The sequence below is a fragment of the Phascolarctos cinereus genome, unplaced genomic scaffold (assembly GCF_003287225.1).
Source record: "Phascolarctos cinereus isolate Bilbo 61053 unplaced genomic scaffold, phaCin_HiC Scaffold_7;HRSCAF=346, whole genome shotgun sequence".
NCBI classification, from domain to species: Eukaryota; Metazoa; Chordata; class Mammalia; order Diprotodontia; family Phascolarctidae; genus Phascolarctos; species Phascolarctos cinereus.
In genome coordinates this window covers 74,533,390-74,550,145 of record NW_027556180.1, presented here as the reverse complement: position 1 = coordinate 74,550,145, position 16,756 = coordinate 74,533,390, and the positions used below count along the sequence as shown (strand labels likewise).

At 35.5% G+C, this 16,756-nt stretch overlaps 1 protein-coding gene and 1 pseudogene across 1 annotated transcript in view; both read right to left on the bottom strand.

Moving 5' to 3' along the window:
• Positions 1-16,737, bottom strand: part of LOC144454818 (ATP-binding cassette sub-family F member 3 pseudogene) — a 44,588-nt pseudogene extending 27,851 nt beyond the window's left edge.
• Positions 1-16,756, bottom strand: part of ERBB4 (erb-b2 receptor tyrosine kinase 4) — a 1,374,278-nt gene that overhangs the window by 954,974 nt on the left and 402,548 nt on the right.

Here is a 16,756-nt window from a genome sequence, read left to right as displayed (position 1 = left end):
ATGTGAGGAGAAAAAAAAATGTCGATTCTCAAAACATGATGAAAATATGAAACCATATGGAAAATAAAGATAAGACCTAACAGAATCTTATGATTTTACCAAATGACAATTGTGTTGCTTACCTACCAAGTTTAAATCAGTTTGTCATGTAATAGAACAACATTGCTTCAAGAATGTGAGAAACAGGGGCAGCTAGGTGGCGCAGTAGATAGAGCTCTGGCCTTGGAGTCAGAAGGACCTGAGTTCAAGGCTGTGTGACCTTGGCCAAATCACTTAACCATAATTGCCTCACCAAAAAAAAAAAAAAAGAAAGAAAAAAATGTGATAAATAAAAAATCAGAAAACAAGCTAAATACAGAGAAACAGTATCTTTACAGCTAGTTCATTTTCATTATAGTTCTGGTACCACTTAAAATATCAGATAGTATATAATAAAGTATGAACAAATTTGAAGTTGATGGTAACAAATTTGGTTTTAGCATATGGATGATTACATTATACACCTTTCCAAATAATGATATTTCTTAGTAATCTGCTTCTAACTGCACTGTATTCTTTAGTTTGGAATACCATGCAAACTAAGGTTCGACAGTTTTCTGAATAAAGGCAGTTATTACTTTACAATGTTGCTTTGGGCAGTACGAATGCCTACTAAAGGGCTTACTACCCAAGTAAGTGCATACACATACACACACACACACACACACACACACATACACACACACAAAACAAGGAAGCCTTACTGGCTTTTGAAGTCCCCTTAGGTTGGAGAAGTATAAATAGTTTACGATATTACATTTTTGATCATCTAAAATCTATTTCTGCAACCAATCTAAGACTTTTAGTATGATTAAACTATTCATCAGTGACCATATTTTGTTCTAAATTAATGAAACAAACTGTACAACTTGAAGAGCAGAATTTTAATTCCCCTAAAATGCCTAAATTAACTTACACCCCCTGCTTTAAAAAATGATTTTAGTGAATATCCAATATAAATTATTCAAAGGTTTTTTCACTCTTAAAAACATACTAAATTACATTTTTTAATTGTCAGAATGATATTGTCCATATAAAATAAAGAGAAGGCACATAAATATGACCTTCAAACAATTTTGCCCAAGGTTTCCTGGTTATGAGCCTTATAAAATTAATTTTTATTCAACAACCTTCCATATACAGCAGCCATGGTTTCAGAAGCATCTTAACATCCACATCATAAGTGACCAAGGAAATGCTAATCCGACCAAAACCAAGGGACAGAATGCTTGGATAATCACAACTCCCCCGTCATCTACAGTGGGCTCTCCTTCCTCCACCCTTACTAAGTATGTGGGGGTGGTGGTGAAGGGGGAATGTACTTTTATTGTGAAGCAGCCAAGCATGGATGCCCAGAGCCAATGATGAAAACAATGTTTTATGACTTGTCAATGTCAAGTGAGACTGACACGAACAATACAAATCAAAATGTGCTTGAGGAACTCAAAATTTGCCTCATGTTTGGATTCTGGGTGAAGAACAGAAGATGCTTTCAATTAAATAGATAAAATGAGTTGCTTTTGACTCCATTCTGTACATATCTTTTTTTTCTAATATGTATTATGTTTTTCTGTATATATGTCATATACCTAACTGGATTATAAATAGGTAATGTTAAAAGTGTCCTATTTAGTATTGGTAGGTATGGTAGATAAAAACCTGGCCTCAAAGTTAGAAAATCTGAATTCAAGTTTTCCCTCTGATTCATCCTGGCTGTGTGACCAGGGAAAATCATTTAACCTTTTAGTGCTCCAGACCAGTGATGCCAAACTGAAACAGCAATGGATCCATGCTGGTAGCATATGGACTTAGAAAACCACAAATTCAAAATACCTATGTTGTGTTGCTGTTGTGTGTCAAACACTCCCCAATTAGAAATTAATCTGGTTCATCCCTCCTCCAGAGTTTTGCAGGGCTCATGAAGCCACTGGGCTTGAGCTTGACACCTCTGTCTAGACAGCTCGCTATGACTTTATGTTGTAGAAGTGTTTACCTATATTAGTATAAGAGGTTTCTGCCCCCAGGATTTCCTTATAGCAATGAAATCATAGGCTTTAACCTTGTGTCTAGCTTTCCAATCAATCAATAATGGTTGGCACAATTTGCACTTGATAAACATTTATTGACTGAATTCAAACTACTCAAATACAAGTCAAATGATTTCTTAGTGAAATAGTTTCTTAATACCCTCATAGTTGCAAGCATGAAAGTTACTGAAATTTAATATTTTTGCAGCCTGATTTCACAAGGAAGCCAAATCACATAGATGAATAGAGGGAGATCTTCAAAAGTTCATACAAGATGGGAAGTAATCTTGCCTACGATTCACAGCTAGCCTAGCTCTGGTGATGACTTTATTCCAGTGTAAAAACTTTGAAGAAAGGGTCAGGATCTTCTCCAAATGTAGCACCCAGGCAATTTTCTGCATACATTAAATATTTAGAGAATACTTAGAAAACTCTCTCAATCTCCAATCTAAGTTTGATCCCTACACACTTTTCTAAATCCAATATTGTTCACTTATCTGGAGGTGACATCTAGTATTTCTGTCATGCAACTGTGGATTATGCTTATTCAGCCACATTGTTTTTTATTCACAGATTTTTGACTTAAAGTCTTCCTCCACTTATTCCCTACCTGCTGCAAAGCCAGTGAGAAACCTCTGTCTCTGGAAAACTCGAAAGTCACAACCAAATACTTCATTGCTGAAAAATGGTATAAGCATAAACTCTAAGGAGGAACATTTTCCAGAAAATTTAAATAATATAGAAATGAATGACTATTGTTTCAAGTTTTCAGTGAAGTCCAGAGTAGCCCTTCTGTTGCTTTGGTTAGTGAGTTCAGTGGGTTGGGAGACATTGACAACAAGAATATCAGAGCACCAATATAATCATTATATGTGTTGTTCCTTAACTAAAAAGTCAAAATTCCAAGCCTCAACTGTAGCTTTTTCTACAAATTGGTGCCACAAAGGATACAACGAGCAGTATGACTGTCTCAATGTAAAACCATAAATTGTATCAGAACCACATGTGCCCTACTGATGGGTCTGCATAGATAATAGTGAACTTTTTTCCCTACCTTAGGAAGAATATCCAAAAGAAAAAGAAAAACTAAACTATAATCCACAATGCTGCCTCATTAACATGGTGTATATTTCCAGTGAAAGAGTTTAATAGAGATCTCTGTAAAATAACTTATAAAATTGGCCTACAGTGATAGCTGAGGGGAAGAGGGGGAGGACAACACATGTGGTCCATCAGACAGTATTCTTTTCAGAGCTAGAATGCAAATATAAATCTATACATATATCACATATATGTATATAAAATATTAAACCATTGTGAAAATGTAAACTACTAAATAAAATGCAAAATAGAATATTAAATTTCAAGTGAGACTGACATGAGCAATACAAATCAGAGATCTCATCATATGCTCGAGACACTCATCTTTCGCACTGAGGATGACAAAAAACAGATCCTTTAAACTAAACAGATGACACACTTTGTCTTTGATACCTTCCTGCACATACACTTTTAAAATCTGTATTGTATCTCTCTGTGTACATGTCACATATGCAACTGGATTGTACATTGACAAGGAAAGTGACAATCATTTAATTTACGGGAGAAAAAATCTTAGAATAAAATGAAAATGTTAGCAATCGTGTTAGACCCATTATTGGGATTAGTAATTAGATATCAAAGTGTATTCCTGAAGATTAGCCTCTAGCAAGTGTTCCTGTTTCTTTCCTTGGCCCACTTTACCCTTCATTTGTTGATTCTATTTCCTCATATCTATATGCATATTAGCATGCCGAGTTAACTATGTCAAATTACCTTTAAAAACACATAAAAATCAGTGAAGCATGCTGTTTTTCTCTTTATCCTACATGAAATATATTTGAATATTTTAAAACAGCATGAAGTACTTGTTTATTATACCCGTGGCTCTTGACAGAACTAAGGAAATAGTGAAAGTTGGGCTAAGCATACATGAGGAGCTATGCGAGTTCCTTACCAGTCACCATGGAAGGACAAGGAGAGAAAGAGAGGGAGCAGGCTCCTCCCAAAGGCCTCAGTTTCTTTTAACCCAGGAAACTTACCTAGAAAAACATAGAGAGAAATTCTGTATATTAGCTCGCATTTATATGTCACTTCAAGTTTTCCAAAGTGCTTACTTCAGAACAACTCTCTGAAGCATATAATTCTACTTTACTTATGAGGTTCTAAGAGATTTGATGACTTTTCCAGAGTCACACAGCTAGAAGTGACAGGCAAATCAGTCTCAGGCCTAATCCAAGGGAATTAGTTACTGAAGAAGAAAAGGTCCCATCACTAGGTAATAATCCTTATTATAGATCACAAGGCAAGTATGAGACTGCAGTTTTTCAGATTCATGGAGAGATAAGATATTTAACTAGGGGACCACATAAAGTGCTATTATCATTATCAATGGACCTTCACTGAGCACTCATTGTGTGCTGAGAATTGTACATAGCAGATATTCTACTGAGTATATATCCCCAAAAGCCAAAGATAGAAAGAAAAGTTCCAAATATAACAAGTATTCACAACAGTATCTTTTGCAGTTGCCAAAAAATTGAAAATGAAACAAGTACCCATCAATCAAAGGATTAAGGAATAATTGAGGAACAAATGATAGTATAATAGAATATTATTACACTGTAAGAAGTGACAAATGTGAGGATTTCAGAGAAACACAGGAAAATCAGTATCAACTGATAAGAAGCAAAGAAAGCAGGAGGAAAATAGTAAAGAGAATAATCAATCCTACATAAGAGAGGATCAGTCTTAGAGAATGATGAAACCTACTTAGAGAAAGGATGAAACCTGTTTCCCTTCTCTTTACTAGAGGTGAGGACTAATGGGTAGGAAACAGTATATGTACTACCAAATGATGGGCTTGTTTTTTCCTTTGTTGCTGTTTTATTTGGAACTGCAAGGGAGGGCTTTATGAGGTTTGGAGTATTTCAGGAAGTAACTCTGGTACTTTTTCTTTAATGTTTTAGAAAACTGTAGAAAAAATATAAGGCTCACATATAGGTGATCCAACTTGGATTTTTTCCCAAATATTCTTCAAAATCTCTTGCTTCATTCCAAAAATAATGGATAATTAAAAACTATTTCACATAGAATTTTCTTGGCTAAAAAGGCAATATTATCTGGTATGTTGGCATTATTGTGATAGATTCTATATGAATGTTTAAATTTTAAAATTGGATTCAGAATGTAAAGCTTCATGAATTTTCATTTCTGTCCTTTTTTTTCATTTCTGTTGTCACCACCCTATTTCAGGCCCTCGTTACCTTTTGAGTAGACTATTGCAATCACTTCTCTCTCCCCTGACACCAGTCTCTTTCCCTCCAATTCATCCTACATATGCTATCAGATTAACTTTTAAAAGCACAGGTTTGGATCACATCAGTCCTCTGATCACATGCTCCTTATAGCTTCCCATTCACTAATAAATAAGAACATACCTCCTTATCCCAGGATTTAAGGTTTTCTATAATGTGAAGTCAACGTACATACTAGTTACCCTATACCCTAGCCAAACTGGGCTATCCATTATTCACTGTGCTATTGTTCAAGACATCCCTTATGCCTAAACTGCCTTTTCTACCAATCACTACCTAATGAAATCCTATCCATCCTTCCAGACCCAGATCAAATACCACATATGAAACCTTCATGAAGTTTTTCTCGATTCTCAGAAATAGAAAGAATTTCTCCTCACACTTTTCACAGGATGCTTTGTGACCTTTCTTGGGCACTGAGCACCTTCTGCTTTGTAATATAACTATGAATATTTATTCCAAGTTAACGATACATCCAACTGTATTTTTTTGGTCTGATAGTGCTATTTCATTGGTATAGGGAACTCCATATTGAAAACCCCTCCCATATGCAAATCTGAAATTCATCTGTGTAATTTAATTTTAAAAAGTTGCCTAGGGCACTAAGTAGACAGTGATTTGCCTGAGTTCATACAGCTAGACTGATATTTGTACCCAGAGCATTGTGACTCCAAGGCTGGCTCTCTATCAGTGATATTATTTTGCTTCTCTCCATCCAACATGCACTAATGAAACTAAATGTCTACTGTATATCTAACTCCTGTTCTTGCAAAAGTCCATTTTCAAGAAAAGGCAACTAGACAGAGATGCCTGGATGCTTCAAGAAAATGTTTTAATCCAGGAATAATACCTTGCACACACATTATACATTTAGTAATGTTTTATAGGTTTATGAGATCTCATTTTATCTTTGTAACAATCATGACAGGTAGATATGGTGGAATGGCCTATTGTGCACTTGAGGAAAATGAGATTAAGACAGTTTAAGTGTCTTTTCCATGGTCACTTAACTAATTATCTATGAATCTAGTATGAGAACCCAATCTAAGATATTTTTAATTATGTGATAGCACTTCCTCTAACAAAAAGCATTTACATCTTTCTAGTACATCCTTTTTTTATTTAAGATGATGCACATACAAAGACTTCTTTTTATTAGGGAATTTCACACAATTGCTATAATACACCTAGGTACAGATATATTATAGAAGGGATTGTAGAAGGTAAGGCAGATGACCTTTGACATCTTTCCCAATTCTGTGAGTCTCTGATGTTCCCTACTGGACTATAAGTCACTTGTGAAGAGGGACAATTTGATTCATCTTCATGTCACCTACCAATCTATACATAGCATTTCTTCATTCAATGAAGGAAGGAAAGTTAGGAGGGAGGGAGAAAGAGAGGGAGAGAGAATAGATAGTAAGAAGGAAGAAAGGAGGGCAAGAAAAAAAATAACTATACAATAATATAAAACTAAAATAACACTAAAATATTATCAAATATGAAATAAATTAAACATAAAAATTTGTTATTACCTCCAATTGATAAAATCAGACAAATATGACATCATTACTCATTTCAGTGAAAATCTGTTAATGATAATCAATTTTCAAAAGGAAGTAGAAGTTAATGTTTACTCCAATGAGCCTTATGACTCAAATATGCTCATATTCTGATGCTGATATACCAAAAAAAAAATTCAAAAAAACCATCTAAAATTATCATATAGAAAAGCAAAATGAATATGTAAGAAAAGGTAGCCTTCAAATAGGCACTGAAATGTAGGACCACAAATCATGGCATTCAGAATCACTGTCAAGAACCTGTTTGAAAAATACAAGGAAATCAGAGTCCTATATTCATAGTCGAAAGAACTGGCCAGTTGGTTTGACTTTTTAATCAAACTGACTTGTGTTACATAGAAAGCATCAGTTCTTGAGTTTTTCTGCTTAAAAATCAGTTGTGGGACATTTATATCATTCTGGGATATAACGACCTATTGCTCTGGCCAGAACACAGTAAAACAAGCCAGATGATTGGTTGTGGTTTGTTGTTGTTGTTATTGTTGTTGTTGGTTTGTTTTAGTTTTGTCATATGTCATATGTCCATAATAAAGGCATTTTGGTCAGACAAATGGAGGATGCTGGCTTTCCCGATTTCATTTAACATTTGTTCTTGTTCAAATGCGTTTGACCATTCCCTAATTTATGAAAATGCGCTGGCTTTATTTGGTATTTTCTTTCTCCCATACCCTTCTCTTAGATTCCCTAACCTCCCTTCAATTCCCAACTAAAATCTCAGATTTTATAAAAAAAAAAACTTTTATGATCCCTTATCAGTTTGTTTGTCATGCTTTTTGATTAAATGTCTGTTTTTTTTAAATAGCATATCCCTTGGATTGCTGGTGAATTCAGACATATCATTAGTGTCCCATGAACTAAGTTTCTGAGGGGTTCTCACCTACAGAGTATCTCAAATCTGGGGTAGCCCAGGAGTGGCCATGTGTGAGGGACTGCCTCAAGTATTATGTGAAAGTAATAAAATGTCGATGTCATTTATCTCATTAAAACATGAAATTTCATAGTTGCGAGAATTTCTAGATACCACATAAATGTTGGGATCAGAACAAAAAGACTAGTAAATGAGGTTTCTATTCCGTATGTGTATGTATGTGTGTGCATGTGTTTATGTAACTATATATGTGTATACATATATATATGTATATATATATATGTATACACACATATGTGTATATATGCATATGCATGTATATATATATGTGTGTGTGTGTGTGTGTGTGTGTGTGTGTGTACACACACACATATGACTTAAAATTATTCCTTATTCCACCCCTGTCATTTTCCTGAACTTTCAAAACTTTTTGAGAGGAGGAATGTTATATATACTCAGAACCATCAGTTCCAAATGCTATCAAAAGCTCACTCCACCAGTGTCAGGTTGTATGTGAAGGAAAGGAAGTGCTAAAAGAAAGGAGAGACTCCATCATAGTCCAGTTCAAAATAAAATGAGTTTCTGAAGTGAGCACCCATATTCACATTATGGATAACTTGTTCCAAAAATTGTTCCTCTTCATTTAGTATGATATTTGCTCCTTTAGAACTTATGTTAAATTAGAATATAAGTATTAATTTCATAAAATTTTAACTTCACATATTTTCCAAAGTGATAGTTTTTTTGAAAGTGGGGGGGCAAAAGCAATTTCTTATTTTTTTGTCAGTTAAGTTAAGCTATCAATTTCATTTCTTGGAGCTACTTAGGAAATCAGACTAAGCTGGATAGAGTCCAAGAAGATGGTGAAGAGCTATAAGTCCATGTCACATAAGGAACAGCAGCATGGAGAAGAGAAGATTCTAGGAGCAAATGGTTACTCTCTTCATCTATTTGAAAGGCTAATACGTACTTAATGAACAACCATTTATTGGACATTTTCTATGTGTCAAGCACTATTTAAATGTTAGGTATATTAAGAAAGGCAAAACATCATTCCTGAACTCAAGAAGTTCACATTCTAACTGGAAGAAAACATGCAAACAGCCATGTCTGTGCAAGATGATTATGTTGTAATTGGGAGGTAATCTCAGAGAAGGATTAACATTCCATTTGGCTGTAAAAAGGGCAAAAACAGGAAAATGCAAAAGACAACTTTAAGCTTGTTTTTAGGAGAAAGCTTCCAGAAAATGAGACCTAACCATAAACAACATGGTCTACTTTTGGAGAAAGTAGGTTCCCCATCATTGGAAGTCTTCAAGTAGAGACAAGATGATCACTTGCTCTGTATATTATTAAAAGTATTCTTTTAGGGGTGTGGGTTGGATTTGATGGCGACAGAGTTCCCATTCAATTCTATAATTCTGCGAGTCTCTGAATATACTTTTTTTCCTATTTTTCTTCAAATTATATCATCATTATCATATCATTATAATTTGTTTGTGTTATAGTGGTGTGAAGTTGATTTTCACACCACTGTAACACAAACAAATTACAAATTTTGATGAGGGTTTTCTGGCTAACCACCCCAAACTCAAGATAAGGAAAAGTTGATCACAAATACAAGTTGGCCACACTTTAAAAAAGATACTTTTGTGCTTGCTATCCAATGTCCTAAGCAATAGATTTTAATGTTAACAAACAAATCCCAGATTTTCCTGCCTTCATCTTGTTGTTCACATCATTTTCTTAACTACTAGATAGCCAGAATGCTTTCCACTCTATCCTTGATGGTAATCAGAGCCATGCTTCAAAACTTGTGCGAGCTCTTCCCTAAATGAAGCCTTCACTCGTCGCCCCAACTGAAAGATCTCTCTCATCTTGCATAGTTCCATGTTTGTTCTTTTGGGGCCTCATCATATTTATTTCATATTATAAGTAGCTATGTATTGCCTGACATATGATTGGGTATATCCTTCTTATCTTCCCAGAATACTTACTAGGTCCTCATGGTTAGGGACTGTATTTTATTTATTGCCATGTCTCTATCAATCAAAACACAATGTGTTTTGCATTGTAGGCATTCGACAATGCCTACTGAATGTTAATTCAATGAATCTCCTTGAATATGCTTGTTTCTTATGTGAGACTTGAAAAAAGTTAACATTTTCCTGTTGTTCATACAGTCTAAAGAGCTTTAACCTAATTTTCATCTGTGATCAAACCCACTATCCTTTAAATAATCCTTACTCATGATCATAAAATTCAATTAACTTTCAGCTGTTAATCCACTGGGCATCATAAACCTTCCTTTTCTTCACACTGAAATTGGTTACAGCACAGTGATAATGAGGACAATCATGAATTCCACACTCCTGTGGATCACTACTAAGGTGTTCTTCCAACACCTAATTACAGCACTGAAGTGACTCTAGGTTCCTGAAGCCTATGCCACTGAAATATAAGATTGAGCAAGCCCTACCAAGTTAGAAACACTTTGTTCAGTGGACGAGTAATGGGCCGATGTGTGGTTCTGTGGTCAGAAGACCAGCCTAAATATGCACCATTTAAAAGACGGTAATGAGGTAATAATTTCCATTTTATCCATACAACTAAGATTAAGACATAGACAAATGGGACCTGCACTAGTGAAGGACAATTTATCCTAATGAAATCAGAAATAGGTAGTCGTGCTTTGTTGGGATACTCTGCATTCCTTACCCTGTCCAAAGTATCAGTTTCTATTGTCCTTAACAGTGAATGGGGACAATTTATGGATTTATGGAATACACTGTTATGAGTAGCATCCACTGCAAAGGCTAGGTTCTGTTGATGGCTTAGCGAGTCAGTCATATTGTCACATTAAGGATGGAATTGACTTTATAAATGACTAAAACCATTCTGCATCTTCCCTTCTCTTAACTTTTCTTTAATCTACACATTGTAAGGCTTCTGCACTGACTGACCAGGACTTAGCTGACTGTCTTTGTTCATTATATTGACAAGAACTCAAGAAGGAAGATGATAAATAGGATGGATTTCATTCTTGGACTTCTCAGATTGTATCTCTGAGACAATATAAAGAGAATATAAACTCTGTGAGGCTAAGGACTCTTATTTTTGTCTTTGTTCTTCAGGTCCTAGTATATAATAAGCACTTTTTAAATTATTTTTTTATTTTTAGGCAATTGGGGTTAAGTGACTTGCCCAGGGTCACACAGCTAGTACGTGTGAAGTGTTTGGTCTGAGGCCAGATTTGAACTCAGGTCCTCCTGACTTCAGGGCCGGTGCTCTATCCACTGTGCCACCTAGCTACCCCTAATAAGCACTTCTTAAAGACTTGTTAATTACCTATACAACCACTGCTCATAGAAAAATAAAACTAACAGTGGAACTTTATTAGAGTAGATTTTTGGTACTAAACCACAAAGAAATTTAGGGTTAGGGTTTGGACAACATGGAAGGAGTATTGGACTGAATCTGAACACCTCTGAAAATTTATCTTTTAATCATGATTTTAAGAAACCACAAGAGACATTATTTCAGATTAAGTACATTTTAAAATTTAGCCCAGATTTTCTGCCAGTTATCAAGAAAACCTTTTTTAATAGGCATTTTATAAGGACAATTAGAGTGATGTTTACATATGCATTTTAATGAACAAATTTCTAAGCTTGGCCTAGATGTCAGTGTGCTACAGTAAAATACTCTTTCAAAATTCTTTCATTTTGTTTCTATTAAAAATAACCATAAATGATCACTGATAAGATAATAAAACTCTTTTTCAAACATAAAAGTTGTTCATAAAAAAAAATCCTTTACATAACAGCTAATATGAGAGCAATGCAGCAGGTTTAGGCACATTAAAGAATGAAAAGAAAATGGGGTCAACATAAGCTATGACAGGAGATCAGAGTTTGATTAAAAGTCCTTTTCCAACTAATGGAATTATCTATTTGCTTTCCAAAGACTATCACATGCATTTAGAAGCAGGCACATCTGCTCTTATATAACAAAATGTGAGAGAAAGGAAATGAATTTGTCTTAAACAATGTGCTATAAAGCATGTTTATAGTAAACTTATATAACAATGAAGCTCTATTTCAATGGAAATGAAACCAGGCCTAAATTGTTTCAGTGCTACTCAGTGTTGCAGACAGGTGTGTGTGTGTGTGTGTGCTTGCGCACGTGTGTGTGTGAGTATGAGTGTTGGTAAGAAGGGAGATAGTCATATGAGGGTTTCACGGTGATATTTGAAAGAAATCATCCTCAAAACAGAAATTTATTAACATTACTTATTTTGAAGAAAAGGTTTTGAAGCCTGATGTCTAGAACTTTAAAAAATAATTTGGAAATAAAAGCATTTATTAAGCAACTTATTATAAAAAAAATTTGTAAGCAACACAGTCTCACTCCTCAAGGGGAATCTGTTGTTAGACAATCCTGTAGAGGGACAATAGGAGATTATAAGCTGTACTGTCTTACAAAACAACAAAAATGTAGAAGGGGAAATGGGGGGGGCAGAAAGCTTGCAGAAAGTTGGGTGTCACAAGCCACATGATGCCCAAAACATTTATGCATGGAACTAAAAGGAAAACAAATAGATGCAAAAATGGAACAGATTTGCTAGTGTTTCCCTATCAATATATTCATACAATCAATGACATTGGAATATATCCATATTTGGACTGAAAACTAAATGGAAACAGTAGTTAAGGCAAAGTTGTAAAAAGAGATTGGGCTTAACTAAATACACAAAAGAAGGAACATATCTTAGAGACAATACAGTTTAAAAGAAATCAAAGATTCAATATTCAATCTATCTACATAATGAGACTCTAAAAGACTGGAAAAGATAATGTATTATAGTACTATCTAAAAAATAGGTAACTAAGAACACACTGAGATATTGACCCAAGTGCTTACTTTTTCATCCCTAAAATCTTTACAAAATGGTCTGACATACTGTAGAGGTACGTCAGTGATGAAAATGTGAAAGTTGAAAAGGCAGTCTTTCATAAATGATTTTCTAGGGCAGATCATATTTCCTTGTCACAAACTGACAGAAAAGTACATAGAATTCAAAATCCCACAGCAGTACGCTTATTGTTACTGATTCTAAAAAAGGTATTTTCAAAATATAGCCTCTGTTTTAACAGTGTCTCCCTTTAATATGTCAAAATCATGCAAGATTCCTGGAAAAAACAAAAAGAAAAATTCATATACACATATGTCCACCATAATCTTGTAGGATGCTGTAAACAGGAAGAAGGACCCCCTAGAGATGCCAAATTCCTCTAGGTGCTTCTGATAACATCATTCTGATTACATTAAACCCCAGAATAATAAAGTCCTTCTCAATGCAAATATGAACCTAGCAACTAACACAGGAAAAGTCAAAAGAATGAAGAATATATGTTGTTCAGATAAAAATGTTTTTGTATAGGAAGTTCGTATCACCACCTGGTTCACTCCAAAATGTTAGAAGATGTGGAGGAATAACTCCATTATCATCTTTTATCAAAATGTATGGATGAAGGGCAAGGATCTAATGGGATGAGAAAGCATTCATGTTTTATGATCTGCACTGGTTGAAGAAGCACTCATATCACTGAGTTGGCACAGCCAATGATGAATTAGAGCAGGCAATTAACTATGGTACACAGAAAAAGAACAATAGACTTTGGAGTGTCTGGGCAATTAGTATTGTTTTAATGGAATTCACCAACTTCAACTGCAAGGTAAAAGGCTGTGTGCTTTCCTAGATGTAATGAAAAAAATCAATGAAATTAAACACAGAACTTTAAGAATCTATTATAGATAAGGTTAACAAATATCCATTAATTACCTACTTATATGCCAGGAACTGTACTAAGCATTGGGGGTACAAAAAAAGGCCCATTTTCTGCCCAGAGAGAGTTCACAATCTGATAGGAGAGACAACATGCGAACAGCTATGTACAAAAAGAGATGTACAGAACACATTTAAGATAAAAATAGAATAAAGACACTATCATTCTTTCAAATTGTAATTTCTTGTTGTTCAATGCATATTTCCAGATGCCACCCATAAAAATGGCGAAGGCATGGCCTAAGGCCACAATCACTTCCATGTTCAGTTAGTTTCTTGGTTTGTCCAGAAAACAGAAGTTAGGGCAGAGCATGGTCATCTGGACCAAGGCCACTCAGCTTTTCTGCCCTCCAGACAGACCAGCAACAGGCTGAACAGCCAGCTCCTTAGAGATGTTGTAGCATCACAACTGGTGGTGATACTTCTCCTTGGGCCTCCCCCAGAGAACCTGTGAACGAGCAGCTCCCCAGCACTGACATTCAAGCCCGACTGCTCCATGTGGTGTTGGCTGAAGTAGCCAAGCTTCACATTTCTGTGAGCATGTCTGATCCTCCAAATGGGCACCAAGTCTACAATCAACAGCTTTATCATGGTTGACGTCCCTGCTCCATTTACCCCAACCAGCCAGATTTAAGACTCCAGGTCTGCCAAGACAGAACTACAAATGACAATGGAGTGCTGAGGATCATAGGAGAAACTGACTTCAAGTTGCGGCCTAGGTTGTGAGAATTTTCAAAACCAATCAGGAAGTTCCATCACTACCTCCCACCTCCTTGTGGGAGCTTGCAGCCACTCTAGAAATTTCAGTTTACTCTGCACCTGAGATGATCTGTTGGCATTCTAGCAAAATTGGTCAATGAACACCTGTATGTGCTGTCAGTACTGCTGCCGGGCCTTATGCTATAACTGATGACTCTTCAGCTGCTACTGCAGGCTCTTAACAAGTCTCAAAGTCTCCTCAGTAGCCATCCAGACACTGGCTATGCAAGTGGATTATGTCTGTGGCCACTGCATTCAAGAAGTTTCAGTCATGGGAAACAACCAAGATTCTGAGGGCCATGTCTGCAGGGAATTCTCCAGCCTCAAAATAGTGTCTGACAGACAGCATTAAAATGAGGATCTCAGCATGCCAAGTTAGAAGGGGATAGATAGTAGGGGACAGATACCTTGAAATAGAAAAAGCCCAAATTTGATAAAGATGGCACCATTTGGGGCAATTTTGTAACATTTCTGCCCTAAGAAGAACTCTGATAATCTTAGGAAATATCAATCATTTAATGACTTTTTTTTCTTTTAGTTATAATTAAAATGAACCATTTTCATGAAATGGCAAAGCAGATTTTTCTTCCTGTTATATTTTAGATTTTTTAAAAAAAATTGTGCAAGTTAAAAAAAAGTCAGTAAGCTTGTGAGAGCACAGAAAACCATGAATCAAAAAAAAGCATTTTGATCTGCCTTCCATATATTTTTTTTGGGTTCAATTCTAGTGTTTTCCATTGTCTAAAACTTGTTAGAAATCATGGTTTATTTGAAGAACTTTGACCCCATAATAATTTTGTGATTAAAAAAATCATAATCTTGTCTATGGAAATACAATTTATGTCACAAACACTGGACATACCCAGGTTGGATGATCTGCACTTCTAGATACAACTCAATTGTCTGTATACAAAAATATTCTTAAAGTTTACAGCCATGATGAACTGTTTTTCAAAACAGTAATCATATCTGTTGCTTTAAATGTTTGTTTTTATTGTTCTTTAGCTGTATATACATATATGTTATATAAATATTTCATCAGCACAAATGAAGTTTAGATTACAATCACACCAGGAGGATGTTAACTTTGAAATGTTCATTTACCAGCATTTTAAGGCTGTTTTCATTCATTTTGCTCTCATAAAGAAAGCATTAGCCATATATTACTTCACTAATATTCTGCAACAATATATGTCTTTGTTATTATTGTTCAGTATTTATCTTTTTCTTCCTATATAGCACTTTTTATAAGAGGTGATATCATAAGTATCTCTTACATATAGTAAACACAAGGCATTATCATGATCAACTAGGATTTATTAAGCACCTGGTATGTGTCAGCACATGAGACATGAAGAAATTCAAAAACCATTCCCTGGTCTCAAGAGTTCACAGCCTAAAGACGGAGACAACATCCAAATAACCAGATGTAAAGTAAATAGAGGATTAACTGGGGATGGTGTCAGAAGGAAGGCACTGAGATGGAGAACCAAGAAAGTTTCCTTGAAGGAGGGAGTTCTTTAGTTGTGATTGGAAAGAAGTCAGGGAAACTAAGGTTTAGAGAGGGAGAGGGAAAAGTTTCCGGACATAGGGATAGCTAATGAAAACGCTAAGAGTCAGAGATGAAGTATCCTGGGTGAGGAACAGCCAGGAGGCCAAGATCACTTGATCAGAGTAAACGAAGGGGAGTAAGGCATAAGATGACTGGAAAGGTAGGAAAGGACCAGTTAGTGGAGTGTTTTAAAAGCAAAATAGAAGATTTAAAATCTATTCCTTAAGGTTTCTTAAGGGAGGATCAAAGCGGTAGGAGTATACTGATCAGAAGGCCTGATATGTTCAGAATTACACATTAGAAAGATCACTTTTTGACAGCTGAGTGGCAGAGTAGGTTGAGAAGAGACTTGAGGGAGGGAAGCCAGCTAGCTGGCAATATTATAATTCAGGTGTGAAGTTCTAAGGGCACCAGGGCAGTTTCAGCATCAGAGTAGAGAAGGGAGCATCTAGAAGATGCTATAAAAATAGAAATGACAGGACTTTACAACAGATTACATGGTGGTAGACGAGAGAGAGTGAAGAGTCCAAGATGATGCCTGGATAAATGGAAGAATTGTGGCATACTTGACAGTAACAGAAAAGTTGGTGTAGCAGTTGGAAAGGGCTCAATATGTATAGAGACTCCGTCCATGGCAAGTAGGCTGTCCTTGGGTGTGGCTTGAAGGGAGGCAGAATAGATATCTCTAGGTTCTACCCCTACCATTTTCCAAGCAAGACTTTCA